This window comes from Lichenostomus cassidix, chromosome Z, assembly GCF_008360975.1.
Source record: "Lichenostomus cassidix isolate B80296 chromosome Z, HeHo_3.0, whole genome shotgun sequence".
Taxonomy (NCBI): Eukaryota; Metazoa; Chordata; class Aves; order Passeriformes; family Meliphagidae; genus Lichenostomus; species Lichenostomus cassidix.
Window position 1 is genome coordinate 16,726,368 of NC_139511.1, and position 27,213 is coordinate 16,753,580.

At 40.2% G+C, this 27,213-nt stretch overlaps 1 protein-coding gene and 1 long non-coding RNA gene across 3 annotated transcripts in view; both read left to right on the top strand.

Moving 5' to 3' along the window:
* LOC146424448 (uncharacterized) lies at positions 1–1,305 on the top strand. The gene is made up of 2 exons (XR_014846856.1): positions 1–330; positions 591–1,305. It is a non-coding gene; the product is annotated as an uncharacterized LOC146424448 (long non-coding RNA).
* Positions 1,306–16,705: 15,400 nt separating this feature from the next.
* Positions 16,706–27,213, top strand: part of CEMIP2 (cell migration inducing hyaluronidase 2) — a 50,476-nt gene continuing 39,968 nt past the window's right edge. Inside the window, exon 1 of one of the 2 annotated variants that reach the window (XM_085043476.1) lies at positions 16,706–17,044. The gene's annotated coding sequence lies outside the window, so the exon portion shown is untranslated. Of the gene's footprint in view, positions 17,045–17,739; positions 17,931–27,213 lie in introns of those variants that run through there. The other variant, XM_085043475.1, reaches the window with a different exon arrangement.

Here is a 27,213-nt window from a genome sequence, read left to right on the forward strand (position 1 = left end):
AGTTTCAGACCTTTCTGCTACTCAAGATGGTACTAATAAAATATAGAGTTTACTCCTTTATTTTGTATTTGGACAAGCCTTGTGTAGTGCACTGCACAGAGAAAGGCCAAGTATTGCATGCCTTACCAGAATTCTGTTTGTGTTGTAGTGTTATTTATAGTTAGCAACAAGCTTTAATAAAAGTTGCCCTCTCTCATAGGTTTTGTGGCTTCCGAAGTGGTGGAACACAAACCACCTGCTTGGAGCCAGAACAGAAGGGCAGACAGAATGCTGTCTTGAAAAAATGTATGAGTTCCTGTTCTGCTGTATTTGTAGAGCCCATCATAGCAGGTGTGTAAAAGATAATGTGTCATTTATTACTTATGATTCCTAAACAAAAAGAACGTGTGTCTTGGTTTAAGACAATTTGAAGGAGAACACTCTGGAATGAGTTGCCTCCCTTTGCAGGTTCAGCCAATCCCTTTCCACCAATAAAGAATGAATACAAGTAGATGTAAGTGAAAAAGTAACAGTTTACTAAAAGTAAGTACAGCAACAATCAAAAACTAACAGCAAATAACCACTAGATCCAAAACTGCTTAACCTTGTAGACTCCGCAGAACAGAGAGACCAAAAATACTGGAGACACCCCTCAGGATGATGCTCCACAGCCGAGAGCATGATTCGAAGGACAAAGGGCAAGGTGGTGTCAGTCTTCCCCCACCGTCCCCCTCTGCTCTGCTTTTCTTCAGATGAAGCTCCGGCTGGTGTTCTGCGGATCAAGGGCTAGAAACCCGCGGAGGGACTTCACCCTTCTCTCGGCAGGAGATGGCAGGAGGAGTCAAGGCAAGGTAGCTGCGCTGGGGCGACTCCCTAGTCTCCTCTCCTGGAGCGGGGATGGATGGATCTGGACCAGCTTGCTGGAGTGGGGCTGCCCCCGCTCGGTGCAGCAGCGACAGGCAATTTGTGGAATTTGCCTGCATGGCAGCTCAAAAATGCCAGCTGCAGACTCTGCCAGACGAGGGGAAAAAAGCCAAAAGAGAACCCTGAAAAGAAAGGACTCTGTGTAAGCAAAGACCAGGAAGCCAGCGAGCCAAAAAATCACGTGGCAAAAGGGGATGAGCTTCCAATGAGAGCCAACTTTAAAAGTGCTCACGATAGCATCCCCTGCCCTCACCTCCCCAGCTGCAGGGGCTGAAAGAGACAGCAACAATTTTGGGCACACGTACATACGGAATACAATAACATTTTGGGTTACCAACAACAGTTTGAGTAATGCTTGAAGTTAGGATGATATATAGGCTGTATTTTATGTGTTTCTCTGTAGTCACAAAATCTTGAGGGTTCTGTTTCAAGGCAAAGTTGAGATTCACTTGTCAATAACTAGAACTCTTCAGAGACATGAGATATCACAAGGCTTGATAAAACCGCAAGGACTAGCAAATCTGAGTATGTGGTTCTGGAGGAAACTCCAGAAAACTGTGGATAAGGTAAGCATTAAATTTAAGCCATGGTCATTTCAGACAGTGCTACAATGCATTATTGTCTTGCCATGTTTTCACTTTCTAATGTAAAGAAAAGGATTTTGTGCAAGGCATTGTTCATACATTACAAAATCACATTGTGTTTTCCCATGCGTGCCTGATCTGTGATATTTATGTTTGTTTTCTGCAGAACTTAGCATCAATAGGTTTTTTTACATGGTTTAGTCCCTCCTTATAAGCAGAAAGTGATAGGAAAAGGGAAAATAGCCTCACATTGCACTAGGGTGGGTTTGAATTGGATATTAGCAAAAATTTCCTCTCTGAAGAGGGAAAGGGATTGGAGGGATTGGAGCAGGCAGCATTTAGGGACATGGCTTAGTGGTAGGCCTAGCAGTGCTGTTTTAGTGGTTGGCCTTGATAACCTTAAAGGTCTTTTCCAATCTTAACAATTCTATGAATTCTATGGGGAGTAGCTATTTTAAAAAACAATTATATATAAACAATAGTGTTCATGTGTGAACAAAGCATTATTATTCATTTCTGATTATTGCTTTGTCAGTGTTCAACAGCTATTCTGAGTCAAATTGTCTCTGTTTGTGGCATGACAGGATGTGGCCATGAGAATGTGTGTGTTTAATGGTAATTTTTTTGTCCCTTTTTTAAAGTTTATCACTTGTTCTGAATTGTAATTAGTACAGTATGACTTCAGTAAATAATGAAATAAGTAACCAGGAATCACTAAGGTGTGTTTGTTTAAGTACTTAATTACTGTTTTGAAATATACATTATATCATTTCCATATATCATTACTCTGTTAGACATACAGCTATTGAATAATTGTATAATTTCATTGTAGTCAATCGTGATCATTTATGATAGCCAAAATTTGGATTCTTACTATTAGTGAATCATTCAGCTGGCTGCAGGGCTTTTGTATGCTTCCCTTTTATGGTTCATAGGAGTTTTTTTCCTGTTACAAGGTCTAATTAAATAACCAATTTGGTTATGATGATGGAGGTGATCTACTGCATTAAGCTTACTGGAGACATAGACATATGTTTCCACATCTAAGTTTTACATTGTTGCAGCTTTCTGCACTATATAAACTGCATGTAGAGCAGGGATAGGGGTGTGCAATAATGTTTTTACTTAAGTAAGCATAGGAATTTCTTATATATCAGTTTTCCTGCAATAACCCTGTGACCCATAATAAATTCATGATTACTTATGCTTTAATTGTATCACGTTTGCACATGGCTTAGAACATGCAAACAGGTTAGCAACTAATGCAAAGTAAATGCTTTTCTTACAGTAAATGCTCTTTAAAAGGGCCATAATGTGTCAAGTAAGCTGTCTATCTGTCCTAGTGCTCTGTCAGAGGTGCTAGTGAGAGATGTGATTTAGGAAGAGCTTGTAGACTGGGTACTCTCTGTTGTTGGATTTTTTGTGCTCCACTGGCATCCTAAATTAGAGAACTAGAAACGTAAGGCTACATCCACACCTATGCCCTTTAAAATCATTAGTGTATGGTTGTGTTTATTGCCTTTTTGAACTTCTTGATACTGTTGTCCAATGGCTACAAATCCAACAATTTCATCACTGTAAAAGAAGTACTTTCTTTCCTTTATTTTATAATCAGTCTCCTAAAATTTTCACTCCTAAGTGAATGTCCTCCATTTTGTGTTTGAAGAATTTGATGAACAGTTCTGCTGTCATCTTGCCCAGCTATTCCCTGGTAGATTTCATTATTTTTCTTGATAAAGGATGTGCTCCCTCTCTTTAATCATTTAGTTGTCCTATGCTATGTCCTGTTTGAGAAGTAGTGCACATTTCATGTGCACTAAGAAACTGCATTACTGAAAATATGTGCTCGTGCTTTCAAATAATCTGATAGAGACACAGTATGTATTATATAGAGACTAACATGGTGTATAAATATGTAATTTAGCTGTTGTTATACATTATGGATCAGTATTTCTCTAGAGATTTTTTAATTGACTTTTGAGACCATTAGTTTAGAAAAGGACATGGTATTTATGGGATGCAGGTGCTGGTACTGTTTCTGTGATAAAATATTTTTTAAAAAAACACATTATTAGAAGAAATTACATCTCCAAAGGACTTAGTTGTTTTTTTTTTTTTGGCATAGTTAAAGCAGTGAAGCTATGTACCAGCAAATACTTCAAGAGCTAATTAAAATGGTCACCTTTAACTTGTTAGTGAAGTATCTGATATATGGTATAATACATTGCTGTGATTTTTTTGACAGGAAATGTGCATATAAGTTGATAATTTCTGTAGTGATCCTTTCTTTTAACTCTAAGAGCTTTTCGAAGAGAAAAAACTTTAAGTGTCATAGGTATCTACATTACCTTTTTGGATTATGCTTCACTGTGGTAATTTCTTATGCCATTGTATGTCTTGAAACACCTAGGTTAATAATTTTTTGAGAAGTGCTGCAGCAAATAAGCAACTAAATTAATAATGTCAGACTTCAAAGACTCTTGATCATTAAGTCACACATTGCCAGATTGCTTGTTGTGAAGTTTGCTGCTGTAGGAGTGCTCAGACTGAAGCAATTGCCACATGCTGATGTGCCCAGTCTCCCTTGAGTTTAGATTGTCTTCTTCCTTAGCTACACACACCCATTACCTGCTGCAGGCTCCTTGTTGTCCCTTGCACTCTAGCTCTCCCCATCCTCCTCTCCGTGCTTCCCAAGCCCATACGGCATTTCAGAAATCTGCCAACTTGCTGCCAGAAGTGGCTCCATGAGGCTCCATGGACTGCATGCCACATTCTGCCTGTCAGTGGTGTGGAGGAGTGCAGACAAGAAGGGGCTTGCTGCAGCAAATGTTCAGCTATTCCTGATTTCGTCAGGGGAGGATTGTTGCCAAGTAGCCGGAAGGCCAGAGGAAACAGAGCACTGCAAAAGCATGTCTCTGCTCATAAGTATTTCCCTTCCATCTTGTTGTGGAAAAAGAAAATAACAGGAAAGAGAGGATGTGGAAAACAGGAAGTTCCACTGGGGGGAAAGAAAAAAGGTTAAGGTAAAGGTTTAGCCTGGTGAAGGCCCAAAGATGGATCTGCAGATCAGATGAAAGGAGTTTGTGGTTAGGTAGTGGAGGCCAAAACCAGCAGAATAAGACAGAAAGAGGGGAGATGCTGGGAGAAATAAGAGTTTTTGACTAGGCAAAATGAGTAAAAGGAGAAAGGAAAAGAAAAATACAGAAGGGGCTTAAAGCTTTTGTCCTTATCATAGAAACCATTTTTTGAAAGAAAAATGTGGCTAATCCAAATGGGAATGGAGAAATTAATAGATGGAGAAGTGAGTGGCACATATAATGAAAAACAGAGAGGAAGAAGGAAAATGGAAAAATAAAAGGAAGTGGAAAGGGGGGAAACACCCTACATTACTTCTTGTTTTCCAATTCCTTTGTTTTGTCATACGTCCTTGGGAAATCAGTTTATTGTGATAAAAGAATTTATGTCTAACAATGGCATATCCTCTGCTTTTATTCACTGATACTATTACTGTACTAGGGCTAGACCAGTGGCCTCAAAACATTTTTGATCATGTATCTCTATCTCAGACCTTTTTGAGCATGTGCCCCTAATAGAGGCAAATATATTTGTTTATAAATTGTATACATGTACTATTCTATTTATGTATTATGTACATGATAAAGCTTTTACAAAAATAGAAATTAAATCAGTGTGAGATAAAGATAAAAAAATACTGTTTTGAACAATTTATTTTTTTTTATTTATTTTGTTTTATTTTATTTTGTTTTAATTTTATTTTGTTTTAATTTTATTTGTTAATGCTAAAACCCATATTCCTTCACTACAGTGAATTGTCTGGCACACATCCTGGGGTGTGATTTTCCATGCCACACACATACTTTGGAGGGCACTGGACTAGACCCTAATGCAAAGTCTAAAGCTTTGTGATGAGGTCTTTCCAACTCTATTGTTTACATTTCTGATGGCCTTGGTGAGGAGATAAGGAAGTGGCTTCCTTATCACAAGATGCAGAGCTCCCTCAGCTCTTTGTAAGTGTTTTACAGTACTGCACAGAAACAGATTCTGAAATAGCTGCTTAGGACAGTCAAAATTGCTGATAAAAATGATCATTCACCTGACCACACTTGAATTTTCCAGGTTCTGTTGTCCTATATTACCAGCTACAGTGAAAAAAATCACAGTTTTCAAAAAATATGCACAACTTACTGAAAGCAGTGGCCATGACTTTAGAAGTTTCCAGTCCAGTTACAGCCAAAGTAGACCTAAAACTGTTTGATAAAGACATTGAGAATTTTATTTAGTCTTTTGTATTTTTCTAAGTTCCTTCTCAAAGCAGGATCAGTAAATTGCATTGTGCATGTCCTTTGAATTAGATCTGCAATTGTGCTTTTGCTTGCACAGATAAGATTAGACACACTGCTTCAGGCATAACTTTATTTACATATGTTGACTCTTGGTTTTCAAATGTGTTTAATGTAGCACATTTGAAAGTAGTGTGACATTCAAAACTTTGTTAATAAGTTATATCGGGTTTTCTTGAGAAAGGTAAGTCCACAAGCACCTGTTTTTGTTTTGCTATTTTCCCATGTGCTTTCCTGTGGAAAATCATACATTGGGAAAGTAAAGTCATATATTGGGAAAATCATATTGGGAAAGTAAGAGCTGTAGGAATATAAGCATAGACTTGTATTTAAAGAATTTTTCTTTATATCTGTTTAACAACATTTATACTTAATGTTTGTATAATTAATTTTCTTATACCTAGAAGCAGCAATTTGAAGCACTAACAAAAGGCAAATGTTGATAGTGAGAAAAAACTATGATAAAACAGTGGATTATTTAAAGATATTTTCAGATTAGATTACATTTGAAAACTTTCTGACATTCTTTTTGCCCTCTGCTGACATATATCTGAATTACCAGTACATTTAACATGCTAACCTAAAACATATTTGTTACCAGGACATTATCTAATACAATCTACAGTTCAACAGAAAGACTCTGGGTTTGAGTGCTCTTGAAATGTAGAAATTTGTGCTAGCACAAAGCGTGGAAAATTATATTAACCCATTTTGACGAACTCATGCTTGCATTTCAAATATGTAATTTGATTTTAGTGTTTGGGGGGAGGTTTCTAGCTTTACATGTTTCCTTTGTAAGAATCTGTCTGTGGTATTGACCAGGGATATTAACGACTTAAGGACCAGCATGGGTAGTCCCCAAAAAGATGTATTTAATCTTCCTAGGATTGACCTTTCTGGTGGAAATAGTAGAAAAGACAGTAATGGTTACAAAACAGACACCAGTTTGCATTGAATTGGACTGAGAAGATTGCTTGTCTTCGGTATGCTTCCCCATGGTGGCATCAGGCAATTCCTCTGTACTTTGTTTTCATCTCACTTTATAAACACAAATCCATCATTCTTTTAATCTGCTGGAGTGCTGGTTGAAGTTGACTTGAAGATAAAAGGGTCTGTATCCTGTTGGGTCTCTGCTGTCCTTTGAGTAGTATTTAATGACGGCACTGTTTGTGAGACAATACTGGCAGAGTTGTAGGAAGACCGTACTGCATTGTGAGCTAGATCATTATCAGTCAGATAAACTTAAAAATCAAAAAGAGGCCTACAGAGCTGGTTTTTAGATTTAGTTGTAAATAGAATGCATTCTATGAAGTTTTGTACAAGATCTCTTTTACAGAGGATGTTTATGAGCCTTCTCAAGAAGGAAGGGCCAGTAAACTCTTTAATATACCAGTCCAGTATATTGAAGACATATGTTGGATCACAAGAAGTCTTGAGTTTATCCCTCTCCCACGACACAAACTAACCCAAGTCCTTTTAATTTACCTCCTGTGTTTTGAACCTTCAATGGACACACAAGTTACATCGTCAAACTCCAGCTTCAAAACAGAAGCTAAAGTACTTTATTTTAAAAAGAAAGCTTAGATTCTGATGTAGGTGTAGTATTCTAAAGAGAATAAGAGATCTAGAGACTGAAAGGCAAATGTAATTAAACTTCAAGCTAATGGAAGAATCATGGGAGCTGACAACACCAAATGTGCTTGGGTTTTCACATTGACTTGTGAGCTGCTACTTGCAGGGCCAGCTCTGAGATTCTGCATGCTGGGCCTCGAGGCTGTCAAGGACAGGTACCTGAGGTTGGTGTATATAACACGGGAGATCACAGTTTTGGCCTCTATCCACAGCTTCTCTAAGTGTAACCCATTTGTATTTCAGAAGAGATTAAAGATTAAATGTATTTGTGTCAGCCCGACATCAAATGTAGCAGTCTCCTGCTTTAGACTTACCCAGTCCACGGTAAGATGCAGCTTTTACATTGCTAGTGTTATCTAAATATTTAGGAGAGCCTTAAGCCATGGAGAATTTTGTCCTAAGTTCTGTCCCTTCTAGTTCCTGTGCAAAGTCTAGGAATCATCTCTTTCAGTGCTCTCTTATTCCGTGGCTGTGTTCATATCCAAGAAAGCGGCATTCACTTGGCAGTTCTATTCAGATCTTAACCACTTCTCTAACTTGAGTTCTAGCTCAAGACTAGTTCAAAGAAAGGAACAGGCATCCTGTTTTGGGCACATGGAAAAGTCAGCACGTTATTCACAAAATAAGAAAGTGAAAGGTTGTAGCTATTTGTCTGCCTCATTGAGGGAACATTTGAAATTATGGCTAGTGAAAAGGACAGCCTGTATACCAGGATGAAAGTGAAATTCCTTTAAAGGGAGGAAGAGACTCCATTACCCTGTCAAGCAATTCCAGTTAGCAAGTAAATATTCTACTCCAGGTTTGAATTACCATAAGTCACTAACCAATAGTGGTGAGGATTTACCAGCCACACTAACATTTTCTTCTCCTATTAGTAACAAAGTAATTACTAATATTTCCCTTTAAAACATGATTACTGAATTTCAGGATTAGCGCCCATGAGACCTACAGGAGCCGCTCACATCTTATGTCTTTTTTTTGTACCAGTCAGCAATCTCTGTTATCAAGTTGATATGCATACTTTGAAACTTAATTGTAGATCTGCAGGCTTTCCAAGGCAGATATTAAGATTGTTTGAATATATTTGTATAGTATCTCACAATAAACTTAGACACAGAAATGTAAATTCATCAGATAAAATAGGATTTTTTTTTGAGTAGATGAGAGACAAATAGTCAACCAAAGCTTAAACTCTGAAGGCCAAATAAAACCATGCATTAAAAACAAAAAAAGTCATTACTACAGAATAATCATTTAGATTTGTATATAGCAACAAAATACATCCTAAGTATTTGCTACAAAAGATAAATGGATCAGATAATACTGCTTCAAATTCAACAATATTCTGTGAGAAGAGATCCAAAATAACAGCATGTAAAGGTATTTGTGTCCATTCATGTCTGATTTTAATTAATTATCTGTACACAAAGTCAATGTTTTGCACTGGGGAATAGGTTTTAAAGTGAATGTGATTTCTGGCTTTCAGACAATTTATGATTTATTGTCACATTTCTCTGATTCTGAAAAAGTGTCTTCTTTCCCTGGTTATGTGTGAGAGACTTATGAAGCCAACCAAAGGTAAGCTGTTATCAAAAACACAGAAGAAACAGGCAGAAGCCTCTTTTAAAGCCTTTCTGTTAAAATGACACACCACAAAGATTAAGTTCATACCTAACTGTGGTGGGTTGACCTTGGCTGGATGTCAGGTGTCCACCCAGCCACTCTATCCCACCCCTCCTCAGCTGACATGAGGGTGTCCCAGCACAGGCTTCCCACAGCCTGCTTCAGGCATGCCCCTGCTCCAGCCTGGGGCTCCTCACGGGCTGCATGTACATCTCTACATCCCCATGGACCTCCGAGGGCTGCAGGGGCACAGCTGCCTTGCCATGGTCTGCACCATGGGCTGCAGGGGAATCTCTGCCCCAGCACCTGGAGCACCTCCTGCCCCTCCTTCTGCAGGTCTGTTTATCTCACATCCTCACTCCTCCCCAGAGCAATAATTTACATAAATTATTTGATTTTTATCTCCTGAAAGGTGTATGACTTGAAACAGTAATGTCAAAAGTTACATTATTACATTATTTGCATAACAAATGAAGTAAAATAACAATCTATAACTGTAAATTAGTCCTTTCTTCTTAGCAAGAGATTTGATTTAAAGCATCCTTAGCTTTAAATGAAATGCCTGTGTCCCACTCTGTCTTTTTGATTAGCCAGAATGTTAGTGTCTAAGAATTTATGTCCAGTTGTTGAGTGCTTCAAGGAGAGGACACAAATTTTCCCACTCTCATACAGCTTTTTGTTCTGACCAGTCTGATCAGCATGAATCTGGTGCTTGTACAGGTGGAGGATCAGTCCAAAGCCTGTGTGAAGCTCAGCCCTGCAGCAGGGGCTGATGAAAGCTGCTGCATCACTTTGGCCTCATCTGAATTTTCATCTGAACCCATGAAAAGGTCTAATAATTGTATTAGCTTAGCACCATTGGTGATTCATTATGCCTGTAGAATGTGTAAATATATGGTGGGAAACACCAGGCTTTATGGAAAATATTGTCCAAATAAGTCTTGTAGACAAGCTCTGTCATTCCTAAAGCCAGCAAGACCTTCTCTGTGCAGTCATTACCTCTGATTCTCTAGAGGCTTGGTTGTGAGGTTTTTCTTGTAGACACCCCCCCCAAGTGGAGCATTGTTTTCTTCCAGGAGTTGACTTCATTTAAATTTCTCATCTCCGTTCAGTCTGTGCTCTGTCTAATTCATAAACGGAGAAAATTCCTTGGACAGATTATTATACTTTCACTACGCTCAGCTTGAAGTTTCAGCTGAGAAATCATTGTCTAAGATATCTTTGCTGTCTGAGTTTTGGATGCATTATGCTCAAACATGAAGTATGTTTCTAGCTCTAGTCTTCTTTTTTTTTTTCCTGCTGTGCTCTCTTTTCCATGCAGCTTGCTTCATGGAATTTTGCAGAGGTAGGGCTTAACTATAAAATGTTGGTTTCAGTCCAACATGTACATATGCCTGGCTTAGTAAATATGCTTCTACTGCAAAAAAATAGGAAATAAGCTGAGGGAGTGGAACCAAAAAGCAAGAGAGAAAGATAATATTGGTAGCAAGAGAACTTGAAGTAAAATTAAAGGGTCAGCAGAAAAGAACTTCCCTGACTGAGTAGCCTTATGTGTACAAAGAATGGGAAGCTCGCATTGTCTTGCCTTCAGCATGTTAGATATTTTATTGGGTATTTTTTCCTGTCTTTTTTTTCTCCTCATTGCTTACCTAAAATTAAATGACAGTATTTGAGGGGACAATAGGGAACTGATGGCCTGTATTCTTCAAAGGGCTAGTTTATGGCAAAGGTTATCATTTTTGTGTGGCTCCTATTTTGCAATTGACAGAGAACAGGAACTTGCTATTCAGAGCAGAAAATGAACAATCTGAAACACAGCTCCTTCTTTAAAGCTTACTGATGTGATTGTGATAGCATATGGTACTTACAAGTTGTTGGGAAATCCAAAGTTTATGTACACAATTACAGGCTCTAAACAGTTGCTGTTCAGAAATACTACTAAGGAAGCATCAGCTCCATATTCAGCGGTGACCAACAGAGCAAAAAAAAAAAACTCGAGAGATGATTCAGGGAGAAAGGAGAATGAAAAGAAAGCACTTTTTTAAATCTAAGGTGCCCATATTCTGGAGCATATTGCAATTGTCTTTCTGTCTAAATACACGGACAGCAATGCTGGCAAAAGAAAAATAAAGATGCTGAGGTATGAAACAGTTCATGAAAGAGACAAAGAAATATGTTCTGTTAATACATTTATTATTATTTCAAAAGAGACGGGCATGAGAGAACATTCCTTTGCAGACTGTAATGGAAAAGGTGAATCAGGACTATCTTTCTTTCAACATAAGAACTATGGGTATCATATGAAATGAGTTAAGTGGAACCTTCAAAACCAAGAGAAAGAGATATTTCTTGTTACAAGAAGCAGTTCTGCTACAGAGTTCCTTGTCACAGGACATCACAAATGCTAGGAATGTACGTAGTTCAGAAAGCAACAGATTCTTTATAGAAGCTGGTAAAAAGAAGAATATCAACAGTGACACAGAGCTGCAAATCACTGGAAGAATGAGTAGTGATCTACAAAATTTTGATGTATATTTACTTAACTTTTTTTAATATATTCTTGTACTCTTTTGTCATCAGCTGTTGGAAGGAGCCTACTTTGCTAGATGAACCTCTGCTTTAGTATAGAGAGTCCTGTTTTAATAGAATTTTATGGTTTTTGTAAAGAAACAGATCAGCAAAATCAGTAAGGATCATGGTGCTTTCACCTCAAGCTCTTGTTTAAAGAACTGACTTTAAAACAGTAGCATAATTTTTAGGATTATTGAATATCTCAACCTGAACCGGATGTTTAAGGTCAATATTCTGCAGGACTGCAAATGTGTCTCTGAGAATCAAAGTATTCATTCCTGTTGGGCAAGGAAGTACTTCTTGTTTTTACATTTGGCTGTCAATCATGTGAGACACTTCAGTTCCTGGGGTTTTTTTGTGAAAAACAAAAGGTCAGGATGATATCCTATGCACGGAATCCAACAGATAACTTTTTCCTGTAACTGTAATTCGCCTTTTTATTTGTTCTTCCAAAAAGGAAAAAGGTTCAGTCAGTCATTTGGTGACACACTGTGTTGGCAGAAAACTTAAAACTTACTGAAACCCCCCTGATTTTACATACACAAGTGATTGCTTTGTTACAAAACAAGGTAAGCATAACTGCCTTATTCTACAATGTTACTTAAACATGTGTCAAATGTGCTTCTGCTGAATTTCACAGAAGTTTTTATAAAAAAAATGAAATTTTGAGGACTATGGTCTCAATGTGAATTGAGAAGCCCAAAGTTTTGTAAGAAGATTTGAATTAGCAAATCATCATATACAAGAAATGTATCTTGTTACAATTGATGGACAGTTCGGTTTTGAACTTGGTTTTAATGCTGTGGAAATCAATGTTATCGTGGTGTCCTAATGTTGCAGTTTGCCTTTTAGATTTTCAGATACACAAAAAGTGTTCCTACCTACGTATGTTTCTTCTGGGACAAAACCTGCAAATACAGGTTTTCAAAAACTTTCCATATCTGTTTTTTGTGCTAATTTAGAAGTGTTATTGCTTTGTTCTTTTTCCTAAGGTTTTAATGCTTTTTTAATACATAATTGTTCCTGAACATTTCACCTTGTGAAAATATTTATATTTTCTCTTCCATCAGATACGTAATAGATAACCATAAGAGCAGACCACTTAAAATGCATTTCTCTATAGTGGAAGTCAGACTCTCTGTCTTTTTCAAAGATTAAAAGAACACAATTTTTTCATGTTTCTGGGTCACTCATATGTATTTAGGAACGTGAATGCAGATCAGAAATCTGTGCTTTAAGCTCTGCTCTTCTTCTTGTAAAATTCACCAAGTTTGAACCAAAATCATTCTCTGTTAAGGTAAAAACAAAACAAAAAATTCAGGACTTAAATTTATCACATAGAAACGTGCATTATTTAAAAGCAATTGCACCAGGAACATGAGATGAAACACAAATCATCATAGATACTTCAAATAGTTTCAACTAAAGTCAAGCAGGCAGTTTGTAGGAAATTAAGCGTTTGACAATTTTTAGTTTGCCTTATGGATTGTGGAATGTCTCGAAATCAAAAATTTCTGACAGATGTTAAAAGGTCTGTAGACTGTGGCTCATAGAACTCCAAATTCAAATCTTGTGGATCTGCCTAGCCTAACAGTGTATCTGCTTAAATATTGCTTATGTTTCTTGACCAAACAAGGAACTAGAACCAATAGTCCTTATGGTTGTGTTTCTGATAACTCATTTACCAATCAGTTTCCATCAATATTTACCTTAAATGCAAGGCAAATCCACTCTTGTGCTTAGCTTGTGAAATTGGCATAAGAGTCAACCCAATTCACATTAAAATGAACATTGAAGTGACTTGGAAGGTGGACACTTGCAGCGAGAAGCTTTCCCAAGGAAAAATCTTTTAAATACAGAAAACAATCACAATCACATGTTTTTAATAACATTGAACTAAAATCCTAGCAAAATGAGAAAGTTGCATCTGTTTCTTAATGTGAATGGATTAATTCATTTGGTAGGGAATTGTGAGTGACTTTTATTCAGACGATATTTAAAATTAATGCAATATGGCTTTGTTGCATTTTGTCTCATCAAACTACACTTTAGAAGTGTAAAACACAAAATACGGTTTTCTTGTACTCATATCTGCTTTGTGGTTTTGTTGGGGTTTTTTTCTTTTTTCCTTTTGTCTCAATTATGTACTTCACTTCATGTGTTCTATCTATGTCTATCTATCTTCTTCTTCCTCTCATTCTTATTTGTTCTTTATGCTTATTTTCAACTGTTCTTTTAAAAACCCTATTTATTAATTATCCTTTCACCCTTCAGTGCAACCTATACTCCATTAACAGAAGTTTTAAAATTGTTTTGCAGATTCACTATCAACATTTGTTTACAGAGGAGGAAATCTGAAAACCACTAAAAGCATATCAGCTTTTGTTGCTGGGTTTCGACAGTTTCTCCTCTTTATATGACCTAGAATCTTGAAATTCTGACAAGTTTCTCCACTGTAAAATTTTTGGCAACAGACAAAGTGAGGGAGGAGAATGACAGGTAGGATTTAGAGAACTTAGAAATAGATCACACTATTTTGTACACCTGCAAAAATTAAATGAGTTGCATATGGGTTGTTTTGACATACAGAAAGAAAAAGGTGTTGGCTCTTCAGTGAGCAGGGGAAGATGGTGCATTGAAACTGCTCCTTACTAAATTTGGTTAAAAATTACCTCTACATTCCCCCAATATGCATTTTACACTCTTGTCTTCTCCCTTAAACTGTTGCATTTTGTTAACTGCTGTTACCATTGATTGAAGCACGGTATGTCAAAGTAAGATCAAGATTTTACTGAGAAAAGCTTCCTGCAGCCTAGGCAGCCTTCATATTATTTCATTAATTTAACATTTATTTTGCCACACATGCCAAACTCCCAGAGAGTTAATTAAAAATCGGTGCTTTTTATGATAATTTGAAACATGGCTACTATATGGGAAAGGTATTACAACAGAGTACCTGGGACATATACCAGAAAGGCTTAAGTAAGGAAAGAAATATGTACGTTTGCTCTCTTATCTCAACAGACAAACACCAATATTTTCTAAGGATCTGCATGGGAATTGAGAGAATAGGGCACAATTTTAACTAGTAACTGCCTATACTTACTTACTCCCTCATGTTGCTTCCTTACTTGGACTCTCCTCACTCCTAGTACCTCCTTTTATTCAGAAGGACAAAAGCTGCTTCCTCCTTGCTTATTTTGAAATCCTTAGACCATAGTGATGGCATCAGTCATCTCTTTCAAGCCCATCTTTTTCCATTTTAAACTTTGGTTTATACACTTTACCAACCTTTTGTCTGCTGAAACCCAAAGCAACATGAAGGAGGAAGTCACACCATGTGGAAATGCACTAATGCTTTAATGCACCATTTGGATTTGATACAGAGATTTCAAACACACTGGTAATTTCAAAGTCCAGTATTTTGCATACTCACAGGGTTTAAGGATTGTTTTGTTCAAATGTATCCATCACTTAAAAACATTATAGTTGTTTGGTGATAATTCCATTTTATAAGAGATATACAACTACCTGAAAGGAAGTTGTAGTGAGATGGTGTCAGTCTTTTTTCCTGGGTAACAAGTGACAGGATGAGAGGAAATGGTCTCAAGTTGTACCAGGAGAGGTTTAGATTAGACATTTGATTTTTTTTTCCACAGAAAAGGTTTTAAAGTGTTGAAACAGATTGTTCAGGGAAATTGTGGAGTCACCATCTGTGGAAGTGTTAAAAAAACCTGTGGGTATGGCACTTGAGGACATGGTTTAATGGTGAACATGGTGGTGGTGTTGGGTTGACGGTTGGACTTAATCATCTTAAAAGTATTTTCCAGCCTTATTTTTTCTATGGTCCTGTGATCTAGTGCTTTTACAGCTCACAGGTATTTGTGACTTGCCTGAGACTGAGAAGTACATGTTATGTGGGTTGTCTAAAACATACACCCATGTGCACTCCTACACACACACATAATGCAATATATTTAGTTTTAGACTACTTAAAGTATGTAGAAATGTTCTACTTTATGCCCCTATATAGTAGTACTGGCAAAAACATCTACATGGGTATCACTGAAATGAGCTTTCTTTCAGGCTTCTGGCTGAGAATGTTGATCAGCAGCCTGTATTTCTTCTTTCTTTACATAAGTATATTAAAAAGCAAATATTTTCTGTTCCTGGAGTGATACCTTTCCAGTGGATAAGCAGGCCTTAACTTCAATTTAATTTCAGCCAAAGTGATTGGCAAATATAAGTACTCAGTTTGCATATGTTTGTTGAAAAGAGGCAAGATTTTACAATTACGTGTGCTAGAATGATTGTGTTCCTGGGCTAACAAAGAAAGAATAGAAACACAGAGACACTATAAAGCCAAGATGAAACCATGTTATTCGTACACCTAAGGGCTTTCCTCTCTGTGGTTTAGGGACAAGGGCAAGTTAGGAACTGTCTCAACCCCTTTTGTGTCTACACAGGCAAATCTCTGTCTTGAGTCAATTACTGCTGTAAATCTCAGGCCTGAAAGCCATAGCCTGAAGCTCAAGCTGTGCAGCAGGGCTGCAGTCACAGTCCCCTCCTGAGTTAGTGCAGCTGCTCGTTCCACCGCAGTCCCTGCCCATGGCAGCTGTTACTGTGCGGTGCGACGGTTTGCAGTAAATCCGCTCTGCACCCCGCAGTCCTGGTGAAATATTGCAAGCAATGGATCTGAGTCTGATCTCCAAGATTTCAGGCTAATTAAGCTGATTTGCAGTGTTTTATGTAGGCACTAGATGTCTCCATATGCTATTAGCACACATGGGCTGTGCTTACCCGTAAACAAAGAGGAAATCGCAAGAACCAAAGTTAGCAGGGCAGTATTCATAGACATCAAGTGGGTTATCACTTTGTTTTCATCTGTTTGGAATATGCCCAAGAAAATAACTATGTTGGGAAACACTTGTATTTCCCGAAGCATTTCATTGAAACATCTCAAATGTTTCATCTCAAATGAGATCAGGGGGCATTTTTTTTTTTTCTTTCTGATTAGTAACGAGTTTGGCCCAACCTCAGTGCACGGAAACGGTGGGAGGTCCCAAGCTTAAGAGAAGCCTGTTGTCAGATTTACATCAAAGCTGACAGGCTGAGAGGCTGAGGTGCCCTGAAGCTTCACAGTCCCTCTGAATGTCTATACCAATTGATGCTCTTTGCTGTGTAACAGCTACAGGCAGGGGTTCCCTGAAAGTCAGAACGTTTTCTGGGTTTTGTTCGATTTTACCCAAAAAACAACAAAAACCCCCTACAAAACCAACCCCCCCCCAAAAAATCCAGAAAGGGGTATCAGATTTTCCAGTCAGCTCTTCAGCTCTTTCCCCTGGTCAGACTGCCCGGACTACAGCTGCCGTAAGTAACTTTGTTCGCTATTCCCGCTTAGCTGGGCCAGCCCGCGTGTCCCACAGCCGCCGTGTGTCTCTGCTCTCTGCTACTGTCGCGTCCCGTGCGCTCCGGGTGTCCCTCCATCCCTCCCCGCCGCCCTCCGGAGACAGAACACTGTCTTCCCCCGCTGCCGCTTGGCTCTTCAGCTGCTCTCGTATCTCACGGAAGTTTCACAGCGCCCCGGCAGCACCTGCGCGTTTGCACTGTGGAGGATTATAATTTATTATTATTATTATCATTATCATCATCATTATTATTATTATTATTACTACTGCTACTACTACTACTACTACTTTAACTCGGACATCGGCATCAAAAGCCGTGTCCAGTATTTGAGCTGCAAATCTTCTGCACTGTGCCGGAGAAGAGCCGCGGGTCAGGGCAGGGATGCGAGGTTCCCCCCGACTGCTCTTGCCCCAGGCCGGGTGCTGCAGGAGGCGGCCCCTGGTGCCCCGCAGCCGCGGGAGGGCCGGGGCGATGCAGCTCCGCGGGGAAGCCGCCCGGCCGGGGCGGGCAGGGCAGCGCGGCAGAGCGCGGGGCGGAGGTGCGGCCGGGCGAGGGGCGGTGCGGGCGGTGAGGGCGGGACGGCCCCGCTCCTCCCCCGGCGCGGGGGCGGGGAGCGCGGGAGGCGGGGCCGCGGCGGCGGGGCGCAGCCGCCTCCGCTCGGGGCCCGCGGTCTGGGTCGCCCCGCGGGGGTTGCGGCCGCTGCCAATTGCGTAAGGGCGGCAGCCGAGGCGGGGAGCGGCGGAGCTAGCGAGCAGCCGGCGGCCTCCCGCCGTGTCCGGGGCGGGGAGCGCTATGCCGCCGCCCTGAGCGCGCCGCCGCCCCGAGCGCGCCGCCGCGCCGGGCCCAGGTGAGAGCGCGCCCAGCGCGGCCGGGGCCGGGGCTGCCGGGACGCGGGCCGCGCCGCCGCGCCTGCCCGGCCGGGCTCCGCAGCGCCGGCCTCTTTTGTTCCCGGGGCCGGCGGGAGGGGAGGGAAGGAGGGAGCAGAAGGAGGAAAGGAGGGAGCGGGGGCGGCAGCAGCAGCCGCCGGCGGCGGGGCGGGGAGGGCCGGGCGGCAGCCGGCGGCGGGCGCGGCCGCGCTCAGGAGCCGCGGGGGGTTCGCGCGTGCCCGGCAGGTGTGGGCCGCGCGTGCCCGCGGCAGGTGCGGCGGCGGGGCGCGCTCCCGGGCCGCGGCTTTGTTGGCGCGCCCGGTCGGATGCTGCCCGGAGCGCGGTGGAGAGCGGCCGGGCTCAGGTCCGCACCGCGGCGGGACTGCGCTGCAACTTGTTAGAGGCATCCCGAGTGCTCGGGCTGTCGAGGAATGCCTTCCTTGTGACTGATAACCGGCAGCTGCTGTACTTGCCCAGAGGCATGGAAGAAACAGTGAGAGTTGAACATCATCGCAACCGCTCTAAGACGGCGTTTAGTGATTAATGCGCTGCATTTGTGCTGTATCACAGTTTAGATGAGGGCTGCGTGCTGAAGATAGTACTCTAGTTTATATTTTACATGTGTATTGGTGACACGGTTTCCCTAAAAGGGAAGAGATTTTATGTTTCTGAGTAGTTCTAAAAACGAAATAGAAGCTGGGGCTTGACAAATACAATGTAATAAGGACCATGAAGTAGTATGTCGTATTTTTGTGTGGCATTAGTCTGTTTTGGTGAACCACATAAAAAGATTCGCAGCAGCTTAGCTACTAATGTGAAGTGGCCCATGGGTAGCAGTAAGGAGGAGGGAGGTTCATCTTTGTTCTTGGGAGTCTATAGCCGTTCGAGGTGCTTTGTCTACACGGATCCTGCGCACTGCCTGCATGGATGGGAAATGTTCTGCCGGATCAACTTTGTTGGGCCTGCTCCTCCTGCTCTCTCGCTACTAATACAGCATCCAGCAGACTTTTTGCCAGAGACTTGAGCTAGGCAAAATGGCCAGAGAAATAACTTTTATGTAAAGCATAAGTAATGCCCCCAGTGACAAAGGGATTCAAGAAGAGAAAAGGGAGTGTGGAGGCAAAGAGGACAAAGACAAGGGGTCTTGAGAGGCCGTGCTAAAATGAGAGTGTCTCCTGAAATTCAGCATATGATTTCAACAGGAGCTGTGGTGTGTGCTATTTCGAGATGTGATAGATGTTTTTCAGGGACAGACTGTAGGTGTTTTTAATTATGAATATTAACACATTAGCTCCACAGTGTTTTGTGGGGAAAGTGGCGGTGAGGGTTGACTAGAAGCTTTTAGCGACTTCACCTGACTTGTTGCTAGTTGCTGGAGACACTAACTAGTAGAAGATAATGGCTCCTGTGAGTAAAACCCGTAGTTTCCAGAAGGGCCCATGAAATCCACTGGAAGTTTCCCAGCTGTAACAGGTCCTGTGACTGGAAGAGTTACATTTTGGTGGCACAGTTCACATTTCTTCCAAGCTGACACACCAGGGGAACAAAAAAGGTTGTTTTTCCTCTAAGGCATGAGTATAAAATTAAGTAGAGCACAACCTGTGGGACTATATTGCTTATTTTGCCGCTTTTTTTTAAATTATATTTTTAATAGAGTTGATACGTGTTTGAGGATCTTGTACTTGAAAGGAAGTTAAGAGGTTTTCTTTCCTTCAGTAATGATAGGGTGCAGTGTGACAGGTGCTTTTCAGTCTGATTTAAATACTTCAAAACAACATTCTTACCACCCAAGAGGCAAATAAATGTCTGCATGCCTTGGACAGCCAGGACTAGAAATTTTTTTAATTCCAGATAACCCTTATAATGGGCTTTAAATATGAAGCACAGTAATTTACTTCCTTTATTAGATGTCCAGCATGTTTCAGGAAAGTTTTATTAAACAGTCTTAACATATTGTTTCTGAGTGTTTTGAGGTAAGTCTGTTCAGTTTCTTGATGTGGAAGTCTTGTTTGCAGAAAACCAGCATTGACTCAGTTTTGTTTATTGTACCAGTTGAACAGGAGGGAGTAATTTGCTTCTTTACCTGTGGGAAGGCTCTGACTACTCTCTGTGCTAGCAGTGGAGCTCCATCTCCTCTTAGTTCTGCCTTGCACAGGAGCTGGGGAGGAGAGGGAGCCTGGTGAGACTGTGTGCTGGAAGCTGATGCTGCAGCCTCCGCAGCTGTAAGGGCACAGCACAGCCCTGCTGCGCCTGCCCTGCAGCGAAAGGAGCTCTTGGCTGATGGGTCACATCATGCAGGACTTCAGGGAAGCTTGTCCTGCAGGGCTTCCCATGACACTGTTCTTCGCCTTCTGTGTGTTTACACGAGGGATTTAAAAACATCAGACAGAAATTAGTTGGAAAAATATCACCTAGTAAATCTCACTTTCTATATATTAAAAAAAATCAAATCATCGGAGTGTAGTCTGAAGTATAGTAGTAAAGTTCATGCTTTGCATTAGTTAGACTGTTCTGTAGAATCACCTGAAGTGTGCACCAACACATGGTTAAAGTCTGTATAGTAAATTGCAGTTGCTTGTTAGGAATCAAATCATGATTAGACTTGATTCATTCTGTGCTGACTTTTACAAAAAGGGATTTATTTCACTGTCAGTTTAATGGAGGTATTTTTGGCAAGACAAATGGGAATGAATTGTTTGTAGATGTGGGTGTAGAAATCCACAGAAATATTTTCTTGGAAGAGTAGTACTGAGAAAGAAAATAGGAGTAGAAAAGTTGAGCAAAGATGTGAGGGAGAAAAGTGATGTATTTGCCAATATGGAAAGGAAATACTGAAGGCATTAAAGAATACGTACTTTAGAACTTGCAGCTGATTTTATTGCTTTGCTGTGAAGTAGGTTAATGAAAGGGAGTGTGGTAGTAGCACATCTATCTTTTTGGCACATGGGATTAAGAAGAACATGATAAAAGGAGTAGTGTAGTCATGCAAGATGACTAGCTATACCTGGCAGAATGTTGCAGTACTTGGCCATTGGGTGTGGAGTTCTTGGAGTTTCCTAGAGTGGAATTTGCCACAGTAAGCCAAAATACAAGTGTAGCCACCAGCTCAGCAAAATGCATGCTTAATGGTTCATTACAGGGCTTTGTTTTGCTGTTTGAAGGTTGAGATTTTGCTGTTTCGAGATATCCCAAGCATGCTGTTTGCATTTTTTATGAAAGGGAAATTGTAGAAAACGTTTTTTTCTTTTATGAAGTTGTACAAATGTTTCATGTTGTGTAAGTTAAGTCACTGTTCATTATTCATCAGGCTCCCAACTCACATAGTTGTCAGTTCTGTGATTTCTTGGTATTCAGATATACAGTCAAGTTGTTCTTCATTAGTTTCTCAGTAGAAACTCTTTTTACAAGACTCTTAAGGTTTTGTGCCCTCATTTATTTAGCTGGTATATGCTGTGCCCTGCTGCTGGATTGCCACCATTCCTACAGCAAAATGAAAACTGTGCCTATGTTGCAGCTACTGTGTATCAGTTTGGCATGTTAATGTAAGCGATCAGGTAAAAGTGTACTTTGTGCGGCTGATGTCAGCAGGCAGTTGCAGTGGCTGAGTTGAGGGGAATTTGGTCCTTAGAGGAGGAGAGGTGATTTTGGAAAAGTGAAGGCAGAGGCTGTTAAATGAGGTCTTAAAGCATAGTAGAAAAGTGACCACATCACATTAGGCACAGTGTCCGTCCAGGCAATTACCCAGTGTCTGACAGTGGTGAGTAATAGTCGTCTGGTGAAGCTACTACATAGTGGTGCTACTGCTTCCAGCCTCATCAGCTTGTGTTTCAAGGGCTTACTAAACTCTAGTCAGTGTTATTTATCCAGTAATCCTCAGCTGACTTCTCTTCTGCAACCTTGTTCTCTGAACATGTGTAAATTCTTGAAGTCCAAAGCATAAAGTACTGAATGAGGTTCAGAGACTTCATAGTGTCAGCTTTTTTCATTCTTCCTTGGCAGGGGCATGAAATGTCATTTGCATTCTACCAGCTCCTGCTGACTCTGTGGACGTGTGTCATATGGCCTCTCTCAGTCAACCATCACCAGGATGAAGAATCCTTTGGGGGTTCAAAGAGCTAAGAGCTGCTGAAGTCACAGCTGTGCTCTCACTGCATGTGATTTGGAGCTCTTAATTATTTTTTAATGCAGACTCATTTAACTTGGCTCATACAAATGCAAGACAAAAGAATGTGGGTGTGCAGCTGCAACAGTTGAGCTTTTCAAGCAGCATTGTTTTTTGTGGCTGATGCATGGTGAAAATCTGCAGAGATGGTCTTTCAAGTATGCAGAATAAGGGTAACATCATTAACTGAAGCTTGAATTGGAGTGAAGAAAAAATTCTAAGAACTTAGCAGCTTTGCCTCAGAAAGTAAGAAATCCACATGCTGACATGGAAGAGAGTCTGTTCTGGTACTGATTTGTGTTTTAAATATAACTTAAACATGACAACCCTTTGATGATCAAGTGATTATGAGTACACTCAAGGGTATTTTTACATATGTCGGTTTACCAAAGCTAAATATCCTATCTGACTCTTTCCTCCACTGCCTTTTATATTCTCTACTTTCATAGATGCTTATAGTCTATTTATAAGAGCTTTTATAATTTAATAATAGATATGCAATCTTACTTTCCTTCTCTTCTCTTTAGAGGAGGATTGTAGGCCTGAACTCTGTTTTGTCAGTGATTAATGGTAGTGCCAAAACTTGACTTTACCTCTCCGAAGTGTATTACCATTACACAGAAAATTTTCTGCTTTGAAGTCATAAGCTGTGGCTGTTTTGGATGGGATTTGCATTTTTCTAGAGATTGCAGATGTATGTATACCACTTCTTATTGTCAATATAAGAAATAGTTTAAGTGTGTTTCCGTGGTTTTCATTTGTTTTTTTCCCCTACCGTCTTATTCGGGTTCTCTAAGGTGAATGTGGCAAAACTGTCACTTTTGAGTGAAAGTTGTTGACTTAAGTGTAGCTATTTATTTGCTTAAAAGTAGGCTTGTACTCAGATGCATCACTGAGCGAGACCAAAGTGTTCTCTAAACTAACCCTCACAATGTCCCTGTGAGGCTGGTGACCACTTTTTTTTTCTCATGTTACGGGCTTGGGGCCCAAATAAGCTGTGATTCATGCAGCAAGCTAATGGCAGATTAAAATGCCAGTTTCTACTCTTGATGTCTTCACGAATTATAAAACATTTCATTTCTGAAAATGGAACAGTAAAAATTATTCCATTCATTTCGCCTAATTCAGCACGGGCCATATTTCCTAGTGTGGTCTTGGACATGCTGTATTTAAGTTGCTGATCAAGTCACTTGTTTCTTCATGATTTGTTCCGGCAGAATGTGCAGTGAGTGAAAGATAGACTAGAGCTCCTCAGTTTGTAAGTAATTTATAAAAATTAACTGTGTCAAAAAGAAACAAAGGGAGGAAAAATAAAATCCCTGGAAATGTCAGATACCATTTTAAATACCCTGACCACGGTTTGGTGTGGCTTCTGGCTTATGTTTCTTTGTTTCAATGAGCAAGATCTGAAGCTACTGCAGTTGTATTTGATCACACTGAAAATTGCAGTGTCTTCTTGTCAGTTAAGAATTCTTGAAAACTTAAACGATAATGTTTGGTGTCTAGAATTGGAAAAAAAACATGTCCCTGCAGTTTCTGCAGTAAGATGCATCTCTGCAGAACTACAAAAATCCCTACATTTTGTATGTGAACTTTCTGCAAAATCAGGTACTTCATCTGCTACATCAAATGCTGGGTCAGTGAAACCAAGTGAGTGCTGCAGAGCTTGTTCACACAAACGGTGAAGGACAAAATCTCAGTTGTCATTAGAGCAGGGAACCATTTTTCTTATACAAATATCCTCTGATCTTTCAGTTTCATCCTTAATAGTGATCTGCCAAACACCCACACAAGAGGGTAGGAATGAAATTCATGGCTCTCCTGTATGCTGTCAGCCATGGACCTGAGAGTGGTTTTATTTGACCATAATTTCATGCTTGTCCCCACAGACAAACTCTATTCCAGAGTGTCTGTTTACCTGTCTAGTTCCCTTGGGATGCGATCTTCTTACCATCCTCTCCCCCTCACTTCATCATCCTTTCTAATCCATGGATAGTAGCTTAATTGTTTTGCATGTCACCTAAATATAGGTAGTTCAACTTTCCCTACTTGTATATATACAAGTTTGAAATTTGCTTCTGCCCTGGAGAGAGAGTTGTGTGCTCCAAGATTTCATTAGACCAGCTGACGATGATTATTTCTATCTGTTGGCCTTCTCTTATACCATAAGTATAATGCATGCTTTCACTCCTGTCTCTTGATGTGTGGTACTGAAGTGATTCTGTGATTCTTGTATTTGGAAAGATTTGCTTTAGGAAATGTGGACCTTGGCTCAAATGGTTGTGTATCATGCAATTTTGCATGTTTTCTATGTGCCAGGAAATTTACTAAAAGTTAACAGTTGCTACACAGGAAATTCAGGAAATCTAGTGCAACAGAGCTTACATTTTAAGTTTTGTAACTTTTACCATCCTTGTATCTCTGTTTTTTGCTGATTTTTGCTCTGATTTTCTTTTGAACATCCTGGGTAAGGGAGAAGACCTGGTAGTGGCATGCAGAAAACAGCATATATGTCTAGATGTCAGTAGAAGTTTTACATTTCTGTTTTTTAATTCAGCTGAGATTTTTCAGGCTGCTTTAAATATTTTTGTGATTTCCAGCAGATACCTAACTGTGTCAATGCATTTTACTGCACACATATTCTTTCCAGCTCTTGTATTCGGGTGGAAAAGTAGGTTCCTTCAAATACACCGTCTCTTATCTTAGTGCATAAGTGTAATTTTGGAATGAGGCAGTAGGAGAAAATGTGGAACCAGAAAGGAAAGCATGTGGGCAGCCTGTTTGGAACCATTCTTACTGGTGAGGTTGAGATTTGTTGAACTGGGGACTTCCAAAGTGCTTGAAGCATTGAAATTTGTATCTCTATTGTAGTTGACCAGCTTGAAGGTCTGTAAAGGTGTTCATGTCATACTTACAAGCTTGCTTTACATTACTTTCTGTTCAGTAATTGTAGCTACTTAGAAGCTTTTTAATGCTGAGATCTTGTCCCTTTCACTTTTCTTGGGTTTCTCACTGCCCTTTGTTTTCATACCAGACAAGTGCCTCTACCGGGAAAGCTGTAATAACTGTTGTAGTGCTGTGTTGCGTGGAGAAATATTTTTGTGTGTGTGTGTTGTTTTCCTCCACCCCTTGGTCAGTCTTTTCCTTAACAGGAATTCTATACTCTTGTACTAGATGGTGTGGCCATAGGTCAGCAGTAGAGCTAGTTGTGTTTGATAGCCCATATCAACAGAAGTGTGTAATTTCTTCTCGTTTCTCTTCTATTTTAAGATCTGTTATCCTCAAAACATGCTTTAAGAGAAGCATTAATTTCTTTGCACTGTGTGAAGTAAGCAAACTTTCTTCACGAAGTTTTCAGATGGGGTAGGGGTGTGGGAGTTTTTTAGCATGTTTGACACATTTTATTACACTTAGCATTTGACAGCACAGAAGCATGTAATATCTTGGTAATTTTCTCACTTGTTGGGTGATGTCAGGTGATGTTTTGAATTATCTGGTAAAAGAAGCCAATTTCTTTCCAGGAAACCAGCCCCAAAATGAGTAATGGATAAGCACGCCGCTTGCTTCCGAGCACACAGTCACGTCTCAGGAGGTTCAGATGTTATCCCTTGGTTGCACAGTGCATATGTTTCCAGTTTCAGACCGTGTGGAACAATGTGGGCTTGCATGAGTGCGTGGTAGTGGCACAAGTTGAAAGTGGTGAAGGAATACTTGAGGAGACTGGAGGTGTTGCAGCCTGTTCAGCAGCTCACTGCAGTCTGCCTGCTGGGGTTTGCTGTCCACACAGCTCAGATGCTCTGCAGACAGTTCCAGGCTTGCAGGTGTTCATTGCTTGCAGGTATTCTCTGTTTTCACTTGGAAGCTGTGCAAAACTAAAATGCTAATTTTTTTTTAACTTAAAGTGGTTTCAGTTGCGTTGGTTGATGTGACCAGTATAAGAAATACTTGTTTGCTTGCTCACGCTGTAGGAAGGGCTGCATGAGCAGAAATCTGGATCGTGTGGAGTAGCTCTACTCTTGCAAAAGAGTGATATGCAAATAGTGCAGTTGTCCAGCAGATGGGTGGCAATGAAATATCTGAGATACTCCAGACACATCGTGGGCTGAGGCATCTGAGACACTCCAGCTGAGTCTGTGCTTTGAAAGCTTCCCTCATACTGATGGGCTGGAAGCACATGCTTAAGTATGGCCCTGACTAAAAGCTGTGTTGAATAATGGATTTAAAATCTTGCATAATACTGTTGAAAGCTGACGTGCAAAAGTTTAGGAATACTGAGACAGCAGCATGTGTAAATGGCATGACAAGTAACACATTTGTACAGACTGAGCTCTGTATCAATGTTAGGTAACTGGTTGTATATGGTGCGAGAACTTGACTATTACTGAAAACACTCTGAAGCAAGCTGCAAAGTAAAATACTGCATCATTCTGTGTACCACAGTACAATTGTAAAAGTGGGTGGTGTTCTTGTCTGACCATCAGAAAGAGATGTCCATATCATGAGAACCTTTAGGAGACCACGGCGTAGGCGCAGCTTAAAGGGAAATGTGGAAAAATTCAGGTGCATAGGAACTTGCAAGCAAATGTAGTATTTAAATAGTTCAACAGTTCAGGTATTTTGTCCTGTATTTTACTCTGTAAATGCATTTATAGAGTAAAATTTGTATTTGTGCTGTATTTTTGACACACAGACTGTATTCATGCAACCAAATAATTGCATTCTCTGAGGCATAACTGGCCATACAGCCAGTTATTGCACATGCCTTTATATGGTGCTCTGTGAAGACTTCCACAGAGTGGAAATAAACAAACCAATAACTTGAATCACATTATGAGTCTGTCTTTTTAAAAAAGCCAGTAGCTGCTCTACAGGATAGATCATTTTTCAGCTAGAGAATTTCAAATAACACATGAATAGGGAAGGAAGTATTGCAGTAGTTATTCCTACTGTAATGGAAAACTATATGATGAGTCTTTAGAATGTGCTATGTATCTCCTTATGGCTTAGTTTCATTATATTTATTATGTAATGAGTAAGACAGCGGTTCTACTGTCTCTTTCCCACCCATTCTTGGGGTGACCTATGTTTTCACTTGAGGAGGA